We start from the raw sequence: 19,846 nt of genomic DNA on the forward strand, positions 1-19,846 counted from the left end.
TAGCACTGTGAAATGGAGTTCAACGAGCGCTTAAACGTCGAAATATCTCCAACGGGAAGGAAATGACGGCTCATTTTCCTCAAAATAAACGAAATCTTCGCGATTTGCGAGATATTTTGCTTATTTCGACGCTTAAATGGTAGCGCATTGCATTAGCACTGTGAAATGGAGTTCAACGAGCGCTTAAACGTCGAAATATCTCCAACGGGAAGGAAATGACGGCTATTTTTCGTCAAAATAAACGAAATCATTGCGATTTGCGAGATATTTTGCATGATTCGACGCTCAAATGGTTGTGCATTGCATTAGCACTGTGAAATGGTGTTCAACGAGCGCATAAACGTCGAAATATCTCAAAGGGGAAGGAAATGACGGCTATTTTTCGTCAAAATAAACGAAATCTTTGCGATTTGCGAGATTTTTTGCTTGTTTCGACGCTTAAATGGTAGTGCATTGCATTAGCACTTTGAAATGGAGTTCAACGAGCGCTTAAACGTCGAAATATCTCCAACGGGAAGGAAATGACGGCTATTTTTCGTCAAAATAAACGAAATCTTTGCGATTTGCGAGATATTTTGCATGATTCGACGCTCAAATGGTTGTGCATTGCATTAGCACTGTGAAATGGAGTTCAACGAGCGCTTAAACGTCGAAATATCTCCAACGGGAAGGAAATGACGGCTATTTTTCGTCAAAATAAACGAAATCTTTGCGATTTGCGAGATATTTTGCTTGTTTCGACGCCTAAATGTTCGTGCATTGCATTAGCACTGTGAAAAGGAGTTCAACGAGCGCTTAAACGTCCAAATATCTCCAATGGGAAGGAAATGACGACTATTTTTCGTCAAAATAAACGAAATCTTTGCGATTTGCGAGATATTTTGCATGATTCCACGCTCAAATTGTTGTGCATTGCATTAGCACTGTGAAATGGTGTTCAACGAGCGCTTAAACGTCGAAATATCTCAAAGGGGAAGGAAATGACGGCTATTTTTCGTCAAAATAAACGAAATCTTCACTATTTGCGAAATATTTTGCTTGTTTCGCTGCTTAAATGGTTGTGCATTGCATTAGCACTGTGAAAAGGAGTTCAACGAGCGCTTAAACGTCGAAATATATCCAACGGGAAGGAAATGACGGCTATTTTTCGTCAAAATAAACGAAATCTTTGCGATTTACGAGATATTTTGCTTGTTTCGACGCTTAAATGGTTGTGCATTGCATTAGCACTGTGAAAAGGAGTTCAACGAGCGCTTAAACGTCCAAATATCTCCAACGGGAAGGAAATGACGGCTATTTTTCGTCAAAATAAACGAAATCTTTGCGATTTGCGAGATATTTTGCTTGTTTCGACGCTTAAATGGTTGTGCGTTGCGTTAGCACTGTGAAATGGAGTTCAACGAGCGCTTAAACGTCGAAATATCTCCAACGGGAAGGAAATGACGGCCCATTTTCGTCAAAATAAACGAAATCTTCGCGATTTGCGAGATATTTTGCTGGTTTCAAAGCTTAAATGGTTGTGCATTGCATTAGCACTGTGAAATGGAGTTCAACGAGCGCTTAAACGTCGAAATATCTCCAACGGGAAGGAAATGTCGGCTATTTTTTGGCAAAATAAACGAAATCTTTGCGATTTGCGAGATATTTTGCATGATTCGACGCTCAAATGGTTGTGCATTGCATTAGCACTGTGAAATGGAGTTCAACGAGCGCTTAAACGTCGAAATATCTCCAACGGGAAGGAAATGACGGCTATTTTTCGTCAAAATAAACGAAATCTTTGCGATTTGCGAGATATTTTGCTTGTTTCGACGCCTAAACGGTTGTGCATTGCATTAGCACTGTGAAAAGGAGTTCAACGAGCGCTTAAACGTCCAAATATCTCCAATGGGAAGGAAATGACGGCTATTTTTCGTCAAAATAAACGAAATCTTTGCGATTTGCGAGATATTTTGCTTGTTTCGACGCTTAAATGGTTGTGCGTTGCGTTAGCACTGTGAAATGGAGTTCAACGAGCGCTTAAACGTCGAAATATCTCCAACGGGAAGGAAATGACGGCTATTTTTCGTCAAAATAAACGAAATCTTTGCGATTTGTGAGATATTTTGCTTGTTTCGACGCTTAAATGGTTGTGCGTTGCGTTAGCACTGTGAAATGGAGTTCAACGAGCGCTTAAACGTCGAAATATCTCCAACGGGAAGGAAATGACGGCTATTTTTTGTCAAAATAAACGAAATCTTCGCGATTTGCGAGATATTTTGCTTGTTTCGACGCTTAAATGGTTGTGCATTGCATTAGCACTGCGAAAAGGAGTTCAACGAGCGCTTAAACGTCCAAATATCTCCAACGGGAAGGAAATGACGGCTATTTTTCGTCAAAATGATCGAAATCTTCGCGATTTGTGAGATATTTTGCCTGTTTCGACGCTTAAATGGTTGTGCATTGCATTAGCACTGTGAAATGTAGTTCAACGAGCGCTTAAACTTCGAAACATCTCCAACGGGAAGGAAATGACGGCTATTTTTCGTCAATATAAACGAAATCTTCGCGATTTGCGAGATATTTTGCTTATTTCGACGCTTAAATGGTAGCGCATTGCATTAGCACTGTGAAATGGAGTTCAACGAGCGCTTAAACGTCGAAATATCTCCAACGGGAAGGAAATGACGGCTATTTTTCGTCAAAATAAACGAAATCTTTGCGATTTGCGAGATATTTTGCATGATTCGACGCTCAAATGGTTGTGCATTGCATTAGCACTCTGAAATGGAGTTCAACGAGCGCTTAAACGTCGAAATATCTCCAACGGGAAGGAAATGACGGCTATTTTTCGTCAAAATAAACGAAATCTTTGCGATTTGCGAGATATTTTGCTTGTTTCGACGCCTAAATGTTCGTGCATTGCATTAGCACTGTGAAAAGGAGTTCAACGAGCGCTTAAACGTCGAAATATCTCCAACGGGAAGGAAATGACGGCTCATTTTCCTCAAAATAAACGAAATCTTCGCGATTTGCGAGATATTTTGCTTGTTTCGACGCTTAAATGGTTGTGCATTGCATTAGCACTGTGAAATGGAGTTCAACGAGAGCTTAAACGTCGAAATATCTCCAACGGGAAGGAAATGACGGCTATTTCTCGTCAAAATAAACGAAATCTTTGCGATTTGCGAGATTTTTTGCTTGTTTCGACGCTTAAATGGTAGTGCATTGCATTAGCACTTTGAATTGGAGTTCAACGAGCGCTTAAACGTCGAAATATCTCGAACGGGAAGGAAATGACGGCTATTTTTCGTCAAAATAAACGAAATCTTTGCGATTTGCGAGATATTTTGCATGATTCGACGCTCAAATGGTTGTGCATTGCATTAGCACTGTGAAATGGAGTTCAACGAGCGCTTAAACGTCGAAATATCTCCAACGGGAAGGAAATGACGGCTCATTTTCCTCAAAATAAACGAAATCTTCGCGATTTGCGAGATATTTTGCTTATTTCGACGCTTAAATGGTAGCGCATTGCATTAGCACTGTGAAATGGAGTTCAACGAGCGCTTAAACGTCGAAATATCTCCAACGGGAAGGAAATGACGGCTATTTTTCGTCAAAATAAACGAAATCATTGCGATTTGCGAGATATTTTGCATGATTCGACGCTCAAATGGTTGTGCATTGCATTAGCACTGTGAAATGGTGTTCAACGAGCGCATAAACGTCGAAATATCTCAAAGGGGAAGGAAATGACGGCTATTTTTCGTCAAAATAAACGAAATCTTCGCTATTTGCGAAATATTTTGCTTGTTTCGCTGCTTAAATGGTTGTGCATTGCATTAGCACTGTGAAAAGGAGTTCAACGAGCGCTTAAACGTCCAAATATCTCCAACGGGAAGGAAATGACGGCTCATTTTCGTCAAAATAAACGAAATCTTCGCGATTTGCGAGATATTTTGCTTGTTTCGACGCTTAAATGGTTGTGCATTGCATTAGCACTGTGAAATGGAGTTCAACGAGCGCTTAAACGTCGAAATATCTCCAACGGGAAGGAAATGACGGCTATTTTTTGGCAAAATAAACGAAATCTTTGCGATTTGCGAGATATTTTGCATGATTCGACGCTCAAATGGTTGTGCATTGCATTAGCACTGTGAAATGGAGTTCAACGAGCGCTTAAACGTCGAAATATCTCCAACGGGAAGGAAATGACGGCTCATTTTCCTCAAAATAAACGAAATCTTCGCGATTTGCGAGATATTTTGCTTGTTTCGACGCTTAAATGGTTGTGCATTGCATTAGCACTGTGAAATGGAGTTCAACGAGAGCTTAAACGTCGAAATATCTCCAACGGGAAGGAAATGACGGCTATTTTTCGTCAAAATAAACGAAATCTTTGCGATTTGCGAGATTTTTTGCTTGTTTCGACGCTTAAATGGTAGTGCATTGCATTAGCACTTTGAAATGGAGTTCAACGAGCGCTTAAACGTCGAAATATCTCCAACGGGAAGGAAATGACGGCTCATTTTCCTCAAAATAAACGAAATCTTCGCGATTTGCGAGATATTTTGCTTGTTTCGACGCTTAAATGGTTGTGCATTGCATTAGCACTGTGAAATGGAGTTCAACGAGAGCTTAAACGTCGAAATATCTCCAACGGGAAGGAAATGACGGCTATTTTTCGTCAAAATAAACGAAATCTTTGCGATTTGCGAGATTTTTTGCTTGTTTCGACGCTTAAATGGTAGTGCATTGCATTAGCACTGTGAAATGGAGTTCAACGAGCGCATAAACGTCGAAATATCTCCAACGGGAAGGAAATGACGGCTATTTTTCGTCAAAATAAACGAAATCTTTGCGATTTGCGAGATATTTTGCATGATTCGACGCTCAAATGGTTGTGCATTGCATTAGCACTGTGAAATGGAGTTCAACGAGCGCTTAAACGTCGAAATATCTCCAACGGGAAGGAAATGACGGCTATTTTTCGTCAAAATAAACGAAATCTTTGCGATTTGCGAGATATTTTGCTTGTTTCGACGCCTAAATGTTCGTGCATTGCATTAGCACTGTGAAAAGGAGTTCAACGAGCGCTTAAACGTCCAAATATCTCCAATGGGAAGGAAATGACGACTATTTTTCGTCAAAATAAACGAAATCTTTGCGATTTGCGAGATATTTTGCATGATTCGACGCTCAAATTGTTGTGCATTGCATTAGCACTGTGAAATGGTGTTCAACGAGCGCTTAAACGTCGAAATATCTCAAAGGGGAAGGAAATGACGGCTATTTTTCGTCAAAATAAACGAAATCTTCACTATTTACGAGATATTTTGCTTGTTTCGACGCTTAAATGGTTGTGCATTGCATTAGCACTGTGAAAAGGAGTTCAACGAGCGCTTAAACGTCCAAATATCTCCAACGGGAAGGAAATGACGGCTATTTTTCGTCAAAATAAACGAAATCTTTGCGATTTGCGAGATATTTTGCTTGTTTCGACGCTTAAATGGTTGTGCGTTGCGTTAGCACTGTGAAATGGAGTTCAACGAGCGCTTAAACGTCGAAATATCTCCAACGGGAAGGAAATGACGGCTCATTTTCGTCAAAATAAACGAAATCTTCGCGATTTGCGAGATATTTTGCTTGTTTCGACGCTTAAATGGTTGTGCATTGCATTAGCACTGTGAAATGGAGTTCAACGAGCGCTTAAACGTCGAAATATCTCCAACGGGAAGGAAATGACGGCTATTTTTCGTCAAAATAAACGAAATCTTTGCGATTTGCGAGATATTTTGCATGATTCGACGCTCAAATGGTTGTGCATTGCATTAGCACTGTGAAATGGTGTTCAACGAGCGCATAAACGTCGAAATATCTCAAAGGGGAAGGAAATGACGGCTATTTTTCGTCAAAATAAACGAAATCTTCGCTATTTGCGAAATATTTTGCTTGTATCGCTGCTTAAATGGTTGTGCATTGCATTAGCACTGTGAAAAGGAGTTCAACGAGCGCTTAAACGTCCAAATATCTCCAACGGGAAGGAAATGACGGCTCATTTTCGTCAAAATATACGAAATCTTCGCGATTTGCGAGATATTTTGCTTGTTTCGACGCTTAAATGGTTGTGCGTTGCGTTAGCACTGTGAAATGGAGTTCTACGAGCGCTTAAACGTCGAAATATCTCCAACGGGAAGGAAATGACGGCTATTTTTCGTCAAAATAAACGAAATCTTTGCGATTTGTGAGATATTTTGCTTGTTTCGACGCTTAAATGGTTGTGCGTTGCGTTAGCACTGTGAAATGGAGTTCAACGAGCGCTTAAACGTCGAAATATCTCCAACGGGAAGGAAATGACGGCTATTTTTCGTCAAAATAAACGAAATCTTCGCGATTTGCGAGATATTTTGCATGATTCGACGCTCAAATGGTTGTGCATTGCATTAGCACTGTGAAATGGAGTTCAACGAGCGCTTAAACGTCGAAATATCTCCAACGGGAAGGAAATGACGGCTATTTTTCGTCAAAATAAACGAAATCTTTGCGATTTGCGAGATATTTTGCTTGTTTCGACGCCTAAACGGTTGTGCATTGCATTAGCACTGTGAAAAGGAGTTCAACGAGCGCTTAAACGTCCAAATATCTCCAATGGGAAGGAAATGACGGCTATTTTTCGTCAAAATAAACGAAATCTTTGCGATTTGCGAGATATTTTGCTTGTTTCGACGCTTAAATGGTTGTGCGTTGCGTTAGCACTGTGAAATGGAGTTCAACGAGCGCTTAAACGTCGAAATATCTCCAACGGGAAGGAAATGACGGCTATTTTTCGTCAAAATAAACGAAATCTTTGCGATTTGTGAGATATTTTGCTTGTTTCGACGCTTAAATGGTTGTGCGTTGCGTTAGCACTGTGAAATGGAGTTCAACGAGCGCTTAAACGTCGAAATATCTCCAACGGGAAGGAAATGACGGCTATTTTTCGTCAAAATAAACGAAATCTTCGCGATTTGCGAGATATTTTGCTTGTTTCGACGCTTAAATGGTTGTGCATTGCATTAGCACTGTGAAATGGAGTTCAACGAGAGCTTAAACGTCGAAATATCTCCAACGGGAAGGAAATGACGGCTATTTTTCGTCAAAATAAACGAAATCTTTGCGATTTGCGAGATTTTTTGCTTGTTTCGACGCTTAAATGGTAGTGCATTGCATTAGCACTGTGAAATGGAGTTCAACGAGCGCATAAACGTCGAAATATCTCCAACGGGAAGGAAATGACGGCTATTTTTCGTCAAAATAAACGAAATCTTTGCGATTTGCGAGATATTTTGCATGATTCGACGCTCAAATGGTTGTGCATTGCATTAGCACTGTGAAATGGAGTTCAACGAGCGCTTAAACGTCGAAATATCTCCAACGGGAAGGAAATGACGGCTATTTTTCGTCAAAATAAACGAAATCTTTGCGATTTGCGAGATATTTTGCTTGTTTCGACGCCTAAATGTTCGTGCATTGCATTAGCACTGTGAAAAGGAGTTCAACGAGCGCTTAAACGTCCAAATATCTCCAATGGGAAGGAAATGACGACTATTTTTCGTCAAAATAAACGAAATCTTTGCGATTTGCGAGATATTTTGCATGATTCGACGCTCAAATTGTTGTGCATTGCATTAGCACTGTGAAATGGTGTTCAACGAGCGCTTAAACGTCGAAATATCTCAAAGGGGAAGGAAATGACGGCTATTTTTCGTCAAAATAAACGAAATCTTCACTATTTGCGAAATATTTTGCTTGTTTCGCTGCTTAAATGGTTGTGCATTGCATTAGCACTGTGAAAAGGAGTTCAACGAGCGCTTAAACGTCGAAATATATCCAACGGGAAGGAAATGACGGCTATTTTTCGTCAAAATAAACGAAATCTTTGCGATTTACGAGATATTTTGCTTGTTTCGACGCTTAAATGGTTGTGCATTGCATTAGCACTGTGAAAAGGAGTTCAACGAGCGCTTAAACGTCCAAATATCTCCAACGGGAAGGAAATGACGGCTATTTTTCGTCAAAATAAACGAAATCTTTGCGATTTGCGAGATATTTTGCTTGTTTCGACGCTCAAATGGTTGTGCGTTGCGTTAGCACTGTGAAATGGAGTTCAACGAGCGCTTAAACGTCGAAATATCTCCAACGGGAAGGAAATGACGGCTCATTTTCGTCAAAATAAACGAAATCTTCGCGATTTGCGAGATATTTTGCTTGTTTCGACGCTTAAATGGTTGTGCATTGCATTAGCACTGTGAAATGGAGTTCAACGAGCGCTTAAACGTCGAAATATCTCCAACGGGAAGGAAATGACGGCTATTTTTCGTCAAAATAAACGAAATCTTTGCGATTTGCGAGATATTTTGCATGATTCGACGCTCAAATGGTTGTGCATTGCATTAGCACTGTGAAATGGTGTTCAACGAGCGCATAAACGTCGAAATATCTCAAAGGGGAAGGAAATGACGGCTATTTTTCGTCAAAATAAACGAAATCTTCGCTATTTGCGAAATATTTTGCTTGTTTCGCTGCTTAAATGGTTGTGCATTGCATTAGCACTGTGAAAAGGAGTTCAACGAGCGCTTAAACGTCCAAATATCTCCAACGGGTAGGAAATGACGGCTCATTTTCGTCAAAATAAACGAAATCTTCGCGATTTGCGAGATATTTTGCTTGTTTCGACGCTTAAATGGTTGTGCATTGCATTAGCACTGTGAAATGGAGTTCAACGAGCGCTTAAACGTCGAAATATCTCCAACGGGAAGGAAATGACGGCTATTTTTTGGCAAAATAAACGAAATCTTTGCGATTTGCGAGATATTTTGCATGATTCGACGCTCAAATGGTTGTGCATTGCATTAGCACTGTGAAATGGAGTTCAGCGAGCGCTTAAACGTCGAAATATCTCCAACGGGAAGGAAATGACGGCTATTTTTCGTCAAAATAAACGAAATCTTTGCGATTTGCGAGATATTTTGCTTGTTTCGACGCCTAAATGGTTGTGCATTGCATTAGCACTGTGAAATGGAGTTCAACGAGCGCTTAAACGTCGAAATATCTCCAACGGGAAGGAAATGACGGCTATTTTTCGTCAAAATAAACGAAATCTTTGCGATTTGCGAGATATTTTGCATGATTCGACGCTCAAATGGTTGTGCATTGCATTAGCACTGTGAAATGGTGTTCAACGAGCGCATAAACGTCGAAATATCTCAAAGGGGAAGGAAATGACGGCTATTTTTCGTCAAAATAAACGAAATCTTCGCTATTTGCGAAATATTTTGCTTGTTTCGCTGCTTAAATGGTTGTGCATTGCATTAGCACTGTGAAAAGGAGTTCAACGAGCGCTTAAACGTCCAAATATCTCCAACGGGTAGGAAATGACGGCTCATTTTCGTCAAAATAAACGAAATCTTCGCGATTTGCGAGATATTTTGCTTGTTTCGACGCTTAAATGGTTGTGCATTGCATTAGCACTGTGAAATGGAGTTCAACGAGCGCTTAAACGTCGAAATATCTCCAACGGGAAGGAAATGACGGCTATTTTTTGGCAAAATAAACGAAATCTTTGCGATTTGCGAGATATTTTGCATGATTCGACGCTCAAATGGTTGTGCATTGCATTAGCACTGTGAAATGGAGTTCAGCGAGCGCTTAAACGTCGAAATATCTCCAACGGGAAGGAAATGACGGCTATTTTTCGTCAAAATAAACGAAATCTTTGCGATTTGCGAGATATTTTGCTTGTTTCGACGCCTAAACGGTTGTGCATTGCATTAGCACTGTGAAAAGGAGTTCAACGAGCGCTTAAACGTCCAAATATCTCCAATGGGAAGGAAATGACGGCTATTTTTCGTCAAAATAAACGAAATCTTTGCGATTTGCGAGATATTTTGCTTGTTTCGACGCTTAAATGGTTGTGCGTTGCGTTAGCACTGTGAAATGGAGTTCAACGAGCGCTTAAACGTCGAAATATCTCCAACGGGAAGGAAATGACGGCTATTTTTCGTCAAAATAAACGAAATCTTTGCGATTTGTGAGATATTTTGCTTGTTTCGACGCTTAAATGGTTGTGCGTTGCGTTAGCACTGTGAAATGGAGTTCAACGAGCGCTTAAACGTCGAAATATGTCCAACGGGAAGGAAATGACGGCTATTTTTCGTCAAAATAAACGAAATCTTCGCGATTTGCGAGATATTTTGCTTGTTTCGACGCTTAAATGGTTGTGCATTGCATTAGCACTGCGAAAAGGAGTTCAACGAGCGCTTAAACGTCCAAATATCTCCAACGGGAAGGAAATGACGGCTATTTTTCGTCAAAATGATCGAAATCTTCGCGATTTGTGAGATATTTTGCCTGTTTCGACGCTTAAATGGTTGTGCATTGCATTAGCACTGTGAAATGGAGTTCAACGAGCGCTTAAACTTCGAAACATCTCCAACGGGAAGGAAATGACGGCTATTTTTCGTCAATATAAACGAAATCTTCGCGATTTGCGAGATATTTTGCTTATTTCGACGCTTAAATGGTGGCGCATTGCATTAGCACTGTGAAATGGAGTTCAACGAGCGCTTAAACGTCGAAATATCTCCAACGGGAAGGAAATGACGGCTGTTTTTCGTCAAAATACACGAAATCTTCGCGATTTGCGAGATTTTTTGCTTGTTTCGACGCTTAAATGGTAGTGCATTGCATTAGCACTGTGAAATGGAGTTCAACGAGCGCTTAAACGTCGAAATATCTCCAACGGGAAGGAAATGACGGCTATTTTTCGTCAAAATAAACGAAATCTTTGCGATTTGCGAGATATTTTGCATGATTCGACGCTCAAATTGTTGTGCATTGCATTAGCACTGTGAAATGGTGTTCAACGAGCGCTTAAACGTCGAAATATCTCAAAGGGGAAGGAAATGACGGCTATTTTTCGTCAAAATAAACGAAATCTTCACTATTTGCGAAATATTTTGCTTGTTTCGCTGCTTAAATGGTTGTGCATTGCATTAGCACTGTGAAAAGGAGTTCAACGAGCGCTTAAACGTCGAAATATATCCAACGGGAAGGAAATGACGGCTATTTTTCGTCAAAATAAACGAAATCTTTGCGATTTACGAGATATTTTGCTTGTTTCGACGCTTAAATGGTTGTGCATTGCATTAGCACTGTGAAAAGGAGTTCAACGAGCGCTTAAACGTCCAAATATCTCCAACGGGAAGGAAATGACGGCTATTTTTCGTCAAAATAAACGAAATCTTTGCGATTTGCGAGATATTTTGCTTGTTTCGACGCTTAAATGGTTGTGCGTTGCGTTAGCACTGTGAAATGGAGTTCAACGAGCGCTTAAACGTCGAAATATCTCCAACGGGAAGGAAATGACGGCTCATTTTCGTCAAAATAAACGAAATCTTCGCGATTTGCGAGATATTTTGCTTGTTTCGACGCTTAAATGGTTGTGCATTGCATTAGCACAGTGAAATGGAGTTCAACGAGCGCTTAAACGTCGAAATATCTCCAACGGGAAGGAAATGACGGCTATTTTTCGTCAAAATAAACGAAATCTTTGCGATTTGCGAGATTTTTTGCTTGTTTCGACGCTTAAATGGTAGTGCATTGCATTAGCACTTTGAATTGGAGTTCAACGAGCGCTTAAACGTCGAAATATCTCGAACGGGAAGGAAATGACGGCTATTTTTCGTCAAAATAAACGAAATCTTCGCTATTTGCGAAATATTTTGCTTGTTTCGCTGCTTAAATGGTTGTGCATTGCATTAGCACTGTGAAATGGAGTTCAACGAGCGCTTAAACGTCGAAATATCTCCAACGGGAAGGAAATGACGGCTCATTTTCCTCAAAATAAACGAAATCTTCGCGATTTGCGAGATATTTTGCTTGTTTCGACGCTTAAATGGTTGTGCATTGCATTAGCACTGTGAAATGGAGTTCAACGAGAGCTTAAACGTCGAAATATCTCCAACGGGAAGGAAATGACGGCTATTTTTCGTCAAAATAAACGAAATCTTTGCGATTTGCGAGATTTTTTGCTTGTTTCGACGCTTAAATGGTAGTGCATTGCATTAGCACTTTGAAATGGAGTTCAACGAGCGCTTAAACGTCGAAATATCTCCAACGGGAAGGAAATGACGGCTATTTTTCGTCAAAATAAATGAAATCTTTGCGATTTGCGAGATATTTTGCATGATTCGACGCTCAAATGGTTGTGCATTGCATTAGCACTGTGAAATGGAGTTCAACGAGCGCTTAAACGTCGAAATATCTCCAACGGGAAGGAAATGACGGCTATTTTTCGTCAAAATAAACGAAATCTTTGCGATTTGCGAGATATTTTGCTTGTTTCGACGCCTAAATGTTCGTGCATTGCATTAGCACTGTGAAAAGGAGTTCAACGAGCGCTTAAACGTCCAAATATCTCCAATGGGAAGGAAATGACGACTATTTTTCGTCAAAATAAACGAAATCTTTGCGATTTGCGAGATATTTTGCTTGTTTCGACGCTTAAATGGTTGTGCATTGCATTAGCACTGTGAAATGGAGTTCAACGTGCGCTTAAACGTCGAAATATCTCCAACGGGAAGGAAATGACGGCTATTTTTTGGCAAAATAAACGAAATCTTTGCGATTTGCGAGATATTTTGCATGATTCGACGCTCAAATGGTTGTGCATTGCATTAGCACTGTGAAATGGAGTTCAACGAGCGCTTAAACGTCGAAATATCTCCAACGGGAAGGAAATGACGGCTATTTTTTGGCAAAATAAACGAAATCTTTGCGATTTGCGAGATATTTTGCTTGTTTCGACGCTTAAATGGTTGTGCGTTGCGTTAGCACTGTGAAATGGAGTTCAACGAGCGCTTAAACGTCGAAATATCTCCAACGGGAAGGAAATGACGGCTCATTTTCGTCAAAATAAACGAAATCTTCGCGATTTGCGAGATATTTTGCTTGTTTCGACGCTTAAATGGTTGTGCATTGCATTAGCACAGTGAAATGGAGTTCAACGAGCGCTTAAACGTCGAAATATCTCCAACGGGAAGGAAATGACGGCTATTTTTCGTCAAAATAAACGAAATCTTTGCGATTTGCGAGATTTTTTGCTTGTTTCGACGCTTAAATGGTAGTGCATTGCATTAGCACTTTGAATTGGAGTTCAACGAGCGCTTAAACGTCGAAATATCTCGAACGGGAAGGAAATGACGGCTATTTTTCGTCAAAATAAACGAAATCTTCGCTATTTGCGAAATATTTTGCTTGTTTCGCTGCTTAAATGGTTGTGCATTGCATTAGCACTGTGAAATGGAGTTCAACGAGCGCTTAAACGTCGAAATATCTCCAACGGGAAGGAAATGACGGCTCATTTTCCTCAAAATAAACGAAATCTTCGCGATTTGCGAGATATTTTGCTTGTTTCGACGCTTAAATGGTTGTGCATTGCATTAGCACTGTGAAATGGAGTTCAACGAGAGCTTAAACGTCGAAATATCTCCAACGGGAAGGAAATGACGGCTATTTTTCGTCAAAATAAACGAAATCTTTGCGATTTGCGAGATTTTTTGCTTGTTTCGACGCTTAAATGGTAGTGCATTGCATTAGCACTTTGAAATGGAGTTCAACGAGCGCTTAAACGTCGAAATATCTCCAACGGGAAGGAAATGACGGCTATTTTTCGTCAAAATAAATGAAATCTTTGCGATTTGCGAGATATTTTGCATGATTCGACGCTCAAATGGTTGTGCATTGCATTAGCACTGTGAAATGGAGTTCAACGAGCGCTTAAACGTCGAAATATCTCCAACGGGAAGGAAATGACGGCTATTTTTCGTCAAAATAAACGAAATCTTTGCGATTTGCGAGATATTTTGCTTGTTTCGACGCCTAAATGTTCGTGCATTGCATTAGCACTGTGAAAAGGAGTTCAACGAGCGCTTAAACGTCCAAATATCTCCAATGGGAAGGAAATGACGACTATTTTTCGTCAAAATAAACGAAATCTTTGCGATTTGCGAGATATTTTGCTTGTTTCGACGCTTAAATGGTTGTGCGTTGCGTTAGCACTGTGAAATGGAGTTCAACGAGCGCTTAAACGTCGAAATATCTCCAACGGGAAGGAAATGACGGCTCATTTTCGTCAAAATAAACGAAATCTTCGCGATTTGCGAGATATTTTGCTTGTTTCGACGCTTAAATGGTTGTGCATTGCATTAGCACTGTGAAATGGAGTTCAACGAGCGCTTAAACGTCGAAATATCTCCAACGGGAAGGAAATGACGGCTATTTTTCGTCAAAATAAACGAAATCTTTGCGATTTGCGAGATATTTTGCATGATTCGACGCTCAAATGGTTGTGCATTGCATTAGCACTGCGAAATGGTGTTCAACGAGCGCATAAACGTCGAAATATCTCAAAGGGGAAGGAAATGACGGCTATTTTTCGTCAAAATAAACGAAATCTTCGCTATTTGCGAAATATTTTGCTTGTTTCGCTGCTTAAATGGTTGTGCATTGCATTAGCACTGTGAAAAGGAGTTCAACGAGCGCTTAAACGTCCAAATATCTCCAACGGGAAGGAAATGACGGCTCATTTTCGTCAAAATAAACGAAATCTTCGCGATTTGCGAGATATTTTGCTTGTTTCGACGCTTAAATGGTTGTGCATTGCATTAGCACTGTGAAATGGAGTTCAACGAGCGCTTAAACGTCGAAATATCTCCAACGGGAAGGAAATGACGGCTATTTTTTGGCAAAATAAACGAAATCTTTGCGATTTGCGAGATATTTTGCATGATTCGACGCTCAAATGGTTGTGCATTGCATTAGCACTGTGAAATGGAGTTCAACGAGCGCTTAAACGTCGAAATATCTCCAACGGGAAGGAAATGACGGCTATTTTTCGTCAAAATAAACGAAATCTTTGCGATTTGCGAGATATTTTGCTTGTTTCGACGCCTAAACGGTTGTGCATTGAATTAGCACTGTGAAAAGGAGTTCAACGAGCGCTTAAACGTCCAAATATATCCAATGGGAAGGAAATGACGGCTATTTTTCGTCAAAATAAACGAAATCTTTGCGATTTGCGAGATATTTTGCTTGTTTCGACGCTTAAATGGTTGTGCGTTGCGTTAGCACTGTGAAATGGAGTTCAACGAGCGCTTAAACGTCGAAATATCTCCAACGGGAAGGAAATGACGGCTATTTTTCGTCAAAATAAACGAAATCTTCGCGATTTGAGAGATATTTTGCTTGTTTCGACGCTTAAATGGTTGTGCATTGCATTAGCACTGCGAAAAGGAGTTCAACGAGCGCTTAAACGTCCAAATATCTCCAACGGGAAGGAAATGACGGCTATTTTTCGTCAAAATGATCGAAATCTTCGCGATTTGTGAGATATTTTGCCTGTTTCGACGCTTAAATGGTTGTGCATTGCATTAGCACTGTGAAATGGAGTTCAACGAGCGGTTAAACGTCGAAATATCTCCAACGGGAAGGAAATGACGGCTATTTTTTGGCAAAATAAACGAAATCTTTGCGATTTGCGAGATATTTTGCATGATTCGACGCTCAAATGGTTGTGCATTGCATTAGCACTGTGAAATGGAGTTCAACGAGCGCTTAAACGTCGAAATATCTCCAACGGGAAGGAAATGACGGCTATTTTTCGTCAAAATAAACGAAATCTTTGCGATTTGCGAGATATTTTGCATGATTCGACGCTCAAATGGTTGTGCATTGCATTAGCACTGTGAAATGGTGTTCAACGAGCGCATAAACGTCGAAATATCTCAAAGGGGAAGGAAATGACGGCTATTTTTCGTCAAAATAAACGAAATCTTCGCTATTTGCGAAATATTTTGCTTGTTTCGCTGCTTAAATGGTTGTGCATTGCATTAGCACTGTGAAAAGGAGTTCAACGAGCGCTTAAACGTCCAAATATCTCCAACGGGAAGGAAATGACGGCTCATTTTCCTCAAAATAAACGAAATCTTCGCGATTTGCGAGATATTTTGCTTGTTTCGACGCTTAAATGGTTGTGCATTGCATTAGCACTGTGAAATGGAGTTCAACGAGCGCTTAAACGTCGAAATATCTCCAACGGGAAGGAAATGACGGCTATTTTTTGGCAAAATAAACGAAATCTTTGCGATTTGCGAGATATTTTGCATGATTCGACGCTCAAATGGTTGTGCATTGCATTAGCACTGTGAAATGGAGTTCAACGAGCGCTTAAACGTCGAAATATCTCCAACGGGAAGGAAATGACGGCTATTTTTCGTCAAAATAAACGAAATCTTTGCGATTTGCGAGATATTTTGCTTGTTTCGACGCCTAAACGGTTGTGCATTGCATTAGCACTGTGAAAAGGAGTTCAACGAGCGCTTAAACGTCCAAATATCTCCAATGGGAAGGAAATGACGGCTATTTTTCGTCAAAATAAACGAAATCTTTGCGATTTGCGAGATATTTTGCTTGTTTCGACGCTTAAATGGTTGTGCGTTGCGTTAGCACTGTGAAATGGAGTTCAACGAGCGCTTAAACGTCGAAATATCTCCAACGGGAAGGAAATGACGGCTATTTTTCGTCAAAATAAACGAAATCTTTGCGATTTGTGAGATATTTTGCTTGTTTCGACGCTTAAATGGTTGTGCATTGCATTAGCACTGCGAAAAGGAGTTCAACGAGCGCTTAAACGTCCAAATATCTCCAACGGGAAGGAAATGACGGCTATTTTTCGTCAAAATAAACGAAATCTTCGCGATTTGTGAGATATTTTGCCTGTTTCGACGCTTAAATGGTTGTGCATTGCATTAGCACTGTGAAATGGAGTTCAACGAGCGCTTAAACTTCGAAACATCTCCAACGGGAAGGAAATGACGGCTATTTTTCGTCAATATAAACGAAATCTTCGCGATTTGCGAGATATTTTGCTTATTTCGACGCTTAAATGGTAGCGCATTGCATTAGCACTGTGAAATGGAGTTCAACGAGCGCTTAAACGTCGAAATATCTCCAACGGGAAGGAAATGACGGCTGTTTTTCGTCAAAATACACGAAATCTTCGCGATTTGCGAGATTTTTTGCTTGTTTCGACGCTTAAATGGTAGTGCATTGCATTAGCACTGTGAAATGGAGTTCAACGAGCGCTTAAACGTCGAAATATCTCCAACGGGAAGGAAATGACGGCTATTTTTCGACATAATAAACGAAATCTTTGCGATTTGTGAGATATTTTGCTTGTTTCGACGCATAAATGGTTGTGCGTTGCGTTAGCACTGTCAAATGGAGATCAACGAGCGCTTAAACGTCGAAATATCTCCAACGGGAAGGAAATGACGGCTATTTTTCGTCAATATAAACGAAATCTTCGCGATTTGCGAGATATTTTGCTTATTTCGACGCTTAAATGGTAGCGCATTGCATTAGCACTGCGAAAAGGAGTTCAACGAGCGCTTAAACGTCCAAATATCTCCAATGGGAAGGAAATGACGGCTATTTTTCGTCAAAATAAACGAAATCTTTGCGATTTGCGAGATATTTTGCTTGTTTCGACGCTTAAATGGTTGTGCGTTGCGTTAGCACTGTGAAATGGAGTTCAACGAGCGCTTAAACGTCGAAATATCTCCAACGGGAAGGAAATGACGGCTATTTTTCGTCAAAATAAACGAAATCTTTGCGATTTGTGAGATATTTTGCTTGTTTCGACGCTTAAATGGTTGTGCGTTGCGTTAGCACTGTGAAATGGAGTTCAACGAGCGCTTAAACGTCGAAATATCTCCAACGGGAAGGAAATGACGGCTATTTTTCGTCAAAATAAACGAAATCTTCGCGATTTGCGAGATATTTTGCTTGTTTCGACGCTTAAATGGTTGTGCATTGCATTAGCACTGCGAAAAGGAGTTCAACGAGCGCTTAAACGTCCAAATATCTCCAACGGGAAGGAAATGACGGCTACTTTTCGTCAAAATGATCGAAATCTTCGCGATTTGTGAGATATTTTGCCTGTTTCGACGCTTAAATGGTTGTGCATTGCATTAGCACTGTGAAATGGAGTTCAACGAGCGCTTAAACTTCGAAACATCTCCAACGGGAAGGAAATGACGGCTTTTTTTCGTCAATATAAACGAAATCTTCGCGATTTGTGAGATATTTTGCTTATTTCGACGCTTAAATGGTAGCGCATTGCATTAGCACTGTGAAATGGAGTTCAACGAGCGCTTAAACGTCGAAATATCTCCAACGGGAAGGAAATGACGGCTGTTTTTCGTCAAAATACACGAAATCTTCGCGATTTGCGAGATTTTTTGCTTGTTTCGACGCTTAAATGGTTGTGCATTGCATTAGCACTGTGAAATGGAGTTCAAAGAGCGCTTAAACGTCGAAATATCTCCAACGGGAAGGAAATGACGGCTATTTTTCGACAAAATAAACGAAATCTTTGCGATTTGTGAGATATTTTGCTTGTTTCGACGCATAAATGGTTGTGCGTTGCGTTAGCACTGTGAAATGGAGTTCAACGAGCGCTTAAACGTCGAAATATCTCCAACGGGAAGGAAATGACGGCTATTTTTCGTCAAAATAAACGAAATCTTCGCGATTTGCGAGATATTTTGCTTGTTTCGACGCTTAAATGGTTGTGCATTGCATTAGCACTGTGAAATGGAGTTCAACGAGCGCTTAAACGTCGAAATATCTCCAACGGGAAGGAAATGACGGCTATTTTTCGTCAAAATAAACGAAATCTTCGCGATTTGCGAGATATTTTGAATGATTCGACGCTCAAATGGTTGTGCATTGCATTAGCACTGTGAAATGGTGTTCAACGAGCGCTTAAACGTCGAAATATCTCAAAGGGGAAGGAAATGACGGGTATTTTTCGTCAAAATAAACGAAATCTTCACTATTTGCGAAATATTTTGCTTGTTTCGCTGCTTAAATGGTTGTGCATTGCATTAGCACTGTGAAAAGGAGTTCAAGGAGCGCTTAAACGTCGAAATATATCCAACGGGAAGGAAATGACGGCTATTTTTCGTCAAAATAAACGAAATCTTTGCGATTTTCGAGATATTTTGCTTGTTTCGATGCTTAAATGGTTGTGCATTGCATTAGCACTGTGAAAAGGAGTTCAACGAGCGCTTAAACGTCCAAATATCTCCAATGGGAAGGAAATGACGGCTATTTTTCATCAAAATCGACGAAATCTTCGCGATTTGCGAGATGTTTTGCCTGTTTCTACGCTTAAATGGTTGTGCATTGCATTAGCACTGTGAAATGGAGTTCAACGAGCGCTTAAACTTCGAAACATCTCCAACGGGAAGGAAATGACGGCTATTTTTCGTCAATATAAACGAAATCTTCGCGATTTGCGAGATATTTTGCTTATCTCGACGCTTAAATGGTAGCGCATTGCATTAGCACTGCGAAAAGGAGTTCAACGAGCGCTTAAACGTCCAAATATCTCCAACGGGAAGGAAATGACGGCTATTTTTCGTCAAAAAGATCGAAATCATCGCGATTTGTGAGATATTTTGCTTGTTTCGACGCTTAAATGGTTGTGCGTTGCGTTAGCACTGTGAAATGGAGTTCAACGAGCGCTTAAACGTCGAAATATCTCCAACGGGAAGGAAATGACGGCTCATTTTCGTCAAAATAAACGAAATCTTCTCGATTTGCGAGATATTTTGCTTGTTTCGACGCTTAAATGGTTGTGCATTGCATTAGCACTGTGAAATGGAGTTCAACGAGAGCTTAAACGTCGAAATATCTCCAACGGGAAGGAAGTGACGGCTATTTTTCGTCAAAATAAACGAAATCTTTGCGATTTGCG

Source organism: Bombus vancouverensis, chromosome 18 (genome assembly GCF_051014615.1).
Source record: "Bombus vancouverensis nearcticus chromosome 18, iyBomVanc1_principal, whole genome shotgun sequence".
Classification (NCBI taxonomy): domain Eukaryota; kingdom Metazoa; phylum Arthropoda; class Insecta; order Hymenoptera; family Apidae; genus Bombus; species Bombus vancouverensis.